Here is a 9,661-nt window from a genome sequence, read left to right on the forward strand (position 1 = left end):
AGGGGTCACATACTTAGCTGAGAATCGCTAAGGACAATTTATGCCTCAACACATCAAATGTCATTCCATCCATTAGGTCATAAAATCATTGATTATTCGATTACAAGTAGAAACATTATAAGAGCCACACATGGTTGTTGTCATAAAACACATACGTAACCAACATAATAGCAGCAAAAATAATCATGAAATTACAACCATAGAGACCACATACAATCCATCAAAATGCTCATAGAAATACAATGATAAATAACCTTTCATTAATGATTCAAAATCCCAACCCGGAATGGGACTTCCACGTTCCACTCGACTATAGAATGGCTCAGCCAAATGTCTCTTCATCCATTCACCCCCGTGTCATATTCCAAGCATGAATGTGGGATCTCATAGAACACATCAAACAAAACTCATCAACAGATTCTAGAGGCCATCCACCTCAACCCATCAAACAATGATTCCACCTCACCATTGTACATGACAAAATTATCATCAAATTGATCTCCATCCAAGCCTTCCAGGGCTTCTAGAGTGCTCGTCCAACCAAGGCTTCCAAGACTAGTAACCCAACCCACAACTTATTTAGGGATTCTAGGACTACTAACTCAACCCACCAAGGACTTCCAAAGTGTTTTTCAAACCAAGGCTTCCAAGGCTAGTAACTCAACCCAAGGTGTTACAGTGCTTCTAGAGTCTTTGTCCTAATAGGGCTTCCAGGTCTAATAACTCAATCCAAGCTAAGGAAACATAAGAACCAACCAAAAACAAATATTGAAAGTAAACCCACAGTCACCATGGCTCTCCAGGAAATAGAAAGGCTAGGCAATCCACTATCAATCTCAAACATCCTCCATGCCAATGACGTATCACAACCAAGAAACCACATGCATGGGCCATGCATGCCAAAACTAGTGAAGGAAACATACATGCAACTTGGCACTTGTAAGAAAATTTGATGTCGTTGCTAATCCCAGTGCCTTCTTTCACTTTCATGCTCTTCCTTTGCCTTCTTGCTCCAAAAATCCAAGTATGCCACACCCTCCAAGAGTATGAGAGAGAGAGAGAGATAATAATGGGAGAGCTCCAAAACTGAATTGACAAAGGGTTGCCAATTAATCCTCTTAAGCCTTTTTGTGAATGATGCCTCTATTTTCTTCATTTTCCATTATTTGCCTTCAATTTCCTCCTCACATGCAACAAGTGACCTTTCACCTCCTTTTTCTCCCAATTTCCATTATTTTCATAAATAATTGTGCCAAAATGCCATTTTACCTTTCTAAAGCCTTAGCCATTGCCTTTGCCAATTTCCTTAGCCATAAAAAATCACAAGTGATCCCCATCACTAGGATTCTGCCCAACATTAAGCTTGGAATAAGTGTCCCATCATCCGTGGTTATTATTTTACCTTTATTTACTTTTATTACATGGAATTTCCACCAGGGCTGTTACACATTTCTCGAAAATTTATGAGGAGATGGTAAGGTTGTACTTACTTTGTTTCTAAATGAATATCATAAGGGTAAGCATGACCTGCTTATTTTTTATTTTTAAATACAACAATGCTTTTTGCTAATTTCCAACTTCTTTGTCTTTGCAAGATTAGAGTTACTCTGATGGCTACATTGGAAATTTCAATTCACATAGTACTGTGACCGTTGAGTAGTTTAGAGTAGGTTAAGTAAGTTAGTTTTTTTTATTTAGATAGATTTATTTTATGCCTCTTGAATAATGAAGTTATGAAAGCATGCTAGTGTCAAACTAAAGAAGAGCCACCATCACGACACGAACAGGGAAGTTTACTTAACTTTTTTCCTCTCATTTTTTATACTTGTTCACTATGAAATGTTTAATAAGCATCAAACAAGAATACTATAAGTGAATTAATTATTCATTAAGCTTCTCTCACTAAATGTAATTGCTATGGCTCTTATTTTCTTTGAAATTAACAACATAACTGTGCATTTTCTTTTGGATTTGTTTTTTTTAGCACTTGATTTCTTTGTTGTGTAATAAAAGGTCAAATTATGAAACATATCACACAATGTCTAATGAAATTTTTAATTTCTACATAAGTATGCATTCACATTATTAAAAGCTCAAATAGGGACTAAATGTCTAATGTTTTAAAGATCCTCTTATCTCTTAAAGTTTGATCTGTTTTATCATTTTTTACTTGTAATTAAGTATCGTTAGATGCCCAATTATTCTTAGCCTATTTTTATGCTTTTGCTTCACTTTCCCTTTGGATTTGTTGGTTTTCATTACTCTTTAAATTGCACAAGGGTGGATTTTATCATTTTCATATTTTCCTTGGCATACTCATTAGGAAAATAGTGGATTATTTATTTTATAAAACTAAAATCTTATCTTTAAGGAAATATTTTTAAGATGGTGTCTCTCTTATGTTGACACTCAAATTCCTTGATCAGTTAAGTCCTTGATTTTGCTGACTTATTATTGGACTATACTTGATATCTATTTGAATTTGTCCATCATTATTTAAGGACTCTATATTTAACCCTAATAATAACAAAAAAGAAATGTATTCATAAAATAGTTTAAGGTCACCATTTGCTTTGGAAAGCGGGATTAACGAGTAAAGATTAGTCACTAATCCCTTGCACTTAAGGAGTATATTTTTCCCCATTTATTATGTAATCTATTGTAGATTAATCATTATCATAGTTTTATATTAACATAAATAATTAACTAAATGATATGAGGTCTCAAAATGGGCGGGCCTAACATGATCATGGATCCCTAGGAAGTGACATTAAGACTAGTCATGAAGTTAGGGTAATGGCTTTTGATTGCAAAATTGAAAGACAAGAGGTTTCATCATGAGCCAACTTGTTCACTCTTGTTGGTTTCTATGATGGCATTGTCATTAACTAGTCACCAAGTCACAGCAATGACCTTCATTTGGTTTCTAAGAAAATCCATAAATGTATAATTAACTAAAACTTATGAATCTATATCTAATAGATGGGAGAGAAGAATTTGGTTGGGTTAAAAGGAATCCATGTTGAAACTAAAGATACCTACTAAAAACAGTTGTCATACCTATGGTATTGAAGTTAAATTAATACTACAGATTACTTGGTTGCCTTGTCTTTCCCAAGGTTAATTATTGATAAATTTTATTGTCTACATATAAAACATCATGCATATAAACATTTATGGGTTCCTATTTTAACATGTTTTTGAATGATGATGGATATGGTTTGGGATATTAGCTATACAATTTAGGGCTGAAACTTTTAGGATATTTTAGGATTAGCATCTCGAAACGTATAATATTTATTCCTTGACACGTATATATTTGTATTATCTAACTAGATATAATTGTTTCACCTAATAATTCATCATTTGTTGGTCTACCAATAGCTCCCCTATATTTTTAGTGAAAATGAAAAGGTCCCCTTTAAAATTTTTGGAAATCATCCCTTCAAATTACATTTGATTAGTCAATGGTTTCCCTATCCTCATTATCTAGTTTTTATGCCTCTTATTCTTCAAGGTTTTACCAAGATTTAACATATCTTTAATCTCAATCCTTGGAGTTGTTTCCTTGATTGTATGTTCTTGAGTGGTTTTCCACATCGATTTCCATACCCTTGTTTGTCTGCACTTCTCCAAAAGCTCCCAATGATTTATAATATGTTGATCTCAATGTCTGGTTTCAAAGTCATTAATGCATTGAATTTCAACTGCTTTCTTCGAAATGGGAATGTGGTTTATTTCCATGTCAATTTATGTACATATTTGTAAATATGCCCATATTATTATCTCACTATAATGATGACATTTTACAATTATATGTTTACTTAATCTAACATATTAACAATATATAAGAACTTGTATTTTTCCGAAGATGGATCTTCTTATGGATTCAAAATGTCGATGACTATCAAATATTATTGTAGAAAATTTGAAATCTCTAACTACAAATACCAACCACGAGATTTTAAAATATACCCACACAAATATTATCATATTGTAATCATAAAAACCCATATATATAAATAATTTGACCAAATAATTATATTATGCAATACTTATAACTTGCCATATGATATTATATTATATTAGATTAGATTATATTACATTACATTACATTATACGTATATAATTTGACGCAATAATTATATTATGTAATGCTTTTGGTGGATACTAAAATATATTGTTGATTTTACGTTATTATTGTACCTATTTAAACTTGTGACAATAGGAATATCACGCAATTTGCTCCATTAAGTATGTATTTCATATTTGATAAACACTTTGAAACATGGCCCATCGACCACTTCAGGATCAAACAAATAAATGTGCAGTTGCTCCAGGTGCAGTTGCGATGATGGTCTAGATTTTAAACACTATCTTGACGCAACTATGGAGACGGAAGTGAGAGAGACATCCATTAATCGTTCTGATCAATTTCTCGTCTCGGCTTCCCCTGAGTTTGAATGGATGTGAATGCAACTATGGAGACAAAAGCGAGAGAGACATCCATTAGTTGCTCGCCTCCGCTTCCCCTTACAACTCTTGTTGCGACGTTGATGTTGTGAATCTCTCTTAACCTTCTCATCCTTTATTTGCTACAATGATAAAGCCTTCAATATCAACAATGCATAAGGATGGGTTATGGACCTCCAAACATAAATTGACAGTATAAGGGTAGAAGTAGAGTCTCTAAACCCAACCCAGACTTTATAGTAGGTACTACTTTTATAGGGAAAATCGGGTAGTTTTATATCCAACATACTATGGTTGGATCCACTTTGAATGAAGCTAAGTTCCATGAGATAAGGGATAAAGTCTCATTAATAGGAATTTGAGATCATATTCAACAGAAAATGGATGAAATTGTTCTCAAAGCATCTAGAAGGGGAAGCTTCGAAATTCTATTTTATTTTTCCTCATTTCCGAGTGTCATCACACTTTTGGTAAAGTCAAATTATGTTGACCAATGTAACTTGCATGTACGAAACATGAACTATCACAAATATTAATGGAATAAGCTATCATGGAGTCTCAAATTTGGGTTTTAAACCAATGTAACCCATGCTTCTTATAAATTTCAGGAATAATTTTTCTTTTGGCCTTACAAAGGATTGATGAAAATTGTAACGGATGGCAAGAGATCCATGTTTGGGGCCTTTTTTATAGGTGAGACAAAATGGCATATAAAAATTCCTCATCATAATGTTTTGAACAAATTAATTTAATTAATGGAAAGGCTCAAACCAGTAATTCAATGTCTTTGATGAATCCTCACATGATTTATCCAATATATGTGAATCTAATTCATCAAGTTTATAGCTTACACTATGAATTTTGTGATAAGATCATAGATTGGATCAAGGATTCATTTTGTAACACCCTCCTCCCACATCTACCCAAGAAAATAGGGTAAAAATGCGATGAGAGGCCACTATGATATGATTTGACCTCCTAAGTCACGTTAAGGAGGTAGAACTGACAGAAACACACCATGCATACATGAATCATCAAATACATGACCCTCAGGAACCAATCCAATACTTTAGACAACTTTCCTTGGGTTCACACTGAGCTTTTGGACAATTTAAGGCTCACTAGCTCCCATGCTATAGGCATGAGTGTGACCATAAATCCAAACTCACTCTCATAGGCTTAGCTGCCAATGACTAGAGACAAAAATTGTTAGTGATATTCCAGTGACTCCGAGATTTGATCCACTTTTTCAGGGCCAAATCATAAGTCACTGCCTAGAATTGAACCATCTCTTTAGATCAGTAAAATAACATGGAAATGATAGTACTAAAGAAAATACTTGTTCAAGACCTTAATTGGACCCCTATTAGCCATGACAAGCATTTCGTCAAACATATTGCAAATGTGTAATCTACATACGTAATTAACATTTCTAAGCATAGGGGTCCCATACTTAGCTGAGAATCAATAAGAATCATTGATGCCTCAACACATAAACTACCATTCCTTCCATTCGGTCATAGATACATTGATTATTCAATTACAAGTAGAAACATGAAGAGTGTCACGCATGGCCATCGTCATTAAACACATATGTTAGCAACATAATAGCAGCAGAAATACTCATGAAAGTACAACCATATAGACCACATACAATCCATCAAAATTCAGTAGAAATACAAGGAGAAATAAGCTTTCATTAATGATACGAAATCCAAACCCGGAATGGGACTTCCACGTTCCACCTAACCATAGAATGGTTGACCCAAATCTCTCTTCATTCATTCACCCCCGTGCCATATTCCAAGCATGGATGTGGGATCTTATAAAACACATCAATCAAAGCTCATCTAGGGCTTCGAGAGGCCATCTACCTCAACCCACCAAATAGTGATTCCACCTCATGGTCGGACATCACAACACCATCATCAGATTGGTCTCCATCCAATCCTTCCAAGACTTCGATATCATTTGTCCAACAAAGGCTTCCAAGACTAGTGACTCAACCCACAAATTATTTAGCGATTTCGAAGCATTTGTCCAATGAGGGCTTCCAGAGCATTTTTCAAAACAAGGCTTCCAGGACTAGTAACTTAACCTAAGATGTTACAGGGCTTCCAAAGCGTTTGCCCAACCAGGGCTTCCATAACTAATAACTCAACCCAAGTTAAGGAAACATGAGAACCAACCAAAAAAAAACAATGAAAGTAAACCCACAATCACCATGGTTATCCAGGAAATGGCAAGGCTAGTCAATCCAAAGTCAATCCTAGCCATCATCCATGCCAATGATAAATCAAATTCAAGAAACCACATGCATGAACCATGGATGCCAAAACTAGTGAAGGGAACATACATGCAACTTGGTACCTGCAAGAAAATCTAATGCAGTTGTTGATCCCGATGTCTTCTTGCGCTTTCCTACTTTTCCTTTGCCTTCTTGCTCCAAAACTCCAAGTATGCCACACCCTCCAATAGTGCTCCAACAAAACTCTAAGTCTCCAATAGTATGAGAGAGAGAGAGAGAATGATGAGAGAGCTTTAAAACTGAACTGACAAAAGGTTACCAACTGATCCTCTGAAGCATTTTTATGGATGAGGCCTCTATTTTCTTCATTTTCCATTACTTTCCTTCAATTTCCTCCTCACATGCAACCTGTGACCTTTCACCTCCCTTTTCTCCTAACTTCTATTATTTTCATAAATAATTGTGCCAAAATGTCATTTCGCCTTTCCAAAGCCTTAGCCATTTCCTTTGCCGATTTCCTTAGCCACAAAAAATCACAAGTGATCCCCATCACTAGGATTATGCCCAACATTTAGCTTGGAATAAGTGTCCCATCATCCATGGTTATTATTTTTCCTTTATGTACTTTTATTACATGGAATTTCCACCAGGGTTGTTACAGAACTCTCCCCCTTGGGGGACACCATCCTCGATGTTAAATCACACATATAACTCAACAACCTGCTGAAAGAAGACATACTGCTCATGAAGATTTATAACACAACTTAATGCAGTATTTACAATGAAATATCTACTCAAAACAAAACATCGTGACACCATGACAACATACCACATAGTGGAGCTTTATAACACATCTCATTACGGTATTTGCAATGATCATTCTGCTAACTACCAACCCACATGACATCATAACGTCATGATAACATAACCAAATGATAGCATCATAACATGACAACATAATCATAATGACATAACAACCATACCACATAGTGGAGCTTTATAACATAGATCATGGTGGTATTTACATCCATATACATGTGTACATATAGCAACATTACCAAAAATATATACCAAAAACATATACCAAATCATATACCAAACCACATATCAAAACATATATTTAACACCATATCTAAGCATATATCAAAATATTATATAGCATATACCAAACCATCATAAAGCATATATCAACCAGCATAAAGCATATACCAAAGCACCATAAAGCATATGCCAAACCACCATATCGAAGCTACTTTGCCTCAACTAGAAAACAAGGAAGGATACATAGCTCACATCTGATCCACCATCTCTCATGTAACTCCATTGGTCCTAAAGTGCTTACACTACACTTTAACTTGCTCAATTTCTCGGTTCTTGAGCATGGGCACCTTTTTTGGCAATACACACTGAGGCTCCGACTGGAATTATCCATCTGGTTCCACCTGCAACATAGACCAGTCAATCACATGATCAACATCCTTAACATAATTCTTAAGCAATGATAAAATGAAAACATCTTGGCCTTCTGACAATGAAAGGCGATAGGCTACTGGCACAATCCTCTCAATAATGTTGTAGGGTCCACAAAACCGTGGTGCCAGCTTAGCTCATGATCCAATCCGCAAGGAGCTCTTTGTTAGTTTGATGCACAAGTATGCCTGTTCCCCAACCTGGAACTCCTTGAACAATCTATTCTGATCTACATATATTTTATTCCTATCATGTGTTACCTTTAGATTCTTCTTGATCACCTGCATTTCTTGTTCCATGTCTACCAACATATCTGGTCCAATAAATACCCTGCTAACTAGATCTCTCCAATTGATGGAAGTGTTACAATTTCGCCCATACAATGCCTCAAAAGGACTCATCCTCAATGAATCCTCATAACAGTTTTTGTATGCGAAATCTACCAAAGGGAGATACTCTTTCCACTTCCTCTGCTAATGCGTCACATACATCCTCAACATGTCCTCCAATATCCTGTTGACCCTGTCTGTCTTTTCGTCTGTCTGTGGATGATAAGTTGTGTTGAAGGCCAACTCTGTGCCCAAACATGCAAATAACTCCTTCCAAAACTTGGAAGTGAACTTCACATCCCTTTCTGATGCAATCTTCTTCGGAACACCATGCAGTCTAACCACATCTTTGATAAATACCTGTGTCACATCGCTAGTTGATAACGTAGACTCACCAAAATGAAGTGTGCAACCTTTGCTAATCTATCCACAATGACCATAGTGGAATCATGTTATTTTACTACCTTCGGAAACCCTCTGATAAAATCCATGGAAATGACCTCCCATTTCCACTCTGGAACTATGATCGACTGTAAAACTCCACCTGGGTGTTTACACTTTGCCTTCACTCGATGACTGTCGAAACACCTCGCCACAAACTCTGCTACATCCCTCTTCAAATTCAGCCAATAGTAAAATATCTTCACCACTGTCAGTGTCTTTTGATAACCTGGGATACCTTAATAAGGTTCCATATGAAACTCCCTCAAGATCACCTTCTTGAGCTCACTATAATCTGGTACATATATCTTGTCTCAAAACCTAACCAAACGATTCGTTGTAAGGCAATAATCCATAACCTGTACACCTACAACTATACTTGTACCTCACATGTACCTGTACCTACACATGTACCTGTATCAATACCTTGCTACAACCTATGCACAATCTCCATATACCTAACATTCCATTGACATGCCTAAAGGATCCTATCATGTAATTCTATCCCATAGGAGCTCATGCATGTCAAGTGATGTACCTGTACTCATCTGTTGAGAGCATATACCATCATGTTCTCTTTTACCTTTGATGTACCTAATCTCAAAATCAAAATCATTTATCGTGGCCATTCATCTAGCCCATCTGGTGTTCAAATTTAGCTGGTCAAACAAATACTTCCACCCAATGTCATCACTCATAA

The sequence above is a fragment of the Pinus tabuliformis genome, chromosome J, assembly GCF_031772625.1.
Source record: "Pinus tabuliformis cultivar Carrire ecotype Pingquan chromosome J, CPIR1, whole genome shotgun sequence".
In the NCBI taxonomy this organism is placed as follows: Eukaryota; Viridiplantae; Streptophyta; class Pinopsida; order Pinales; family Pinaceae; genus Pinus; species Pinus tabuliformis.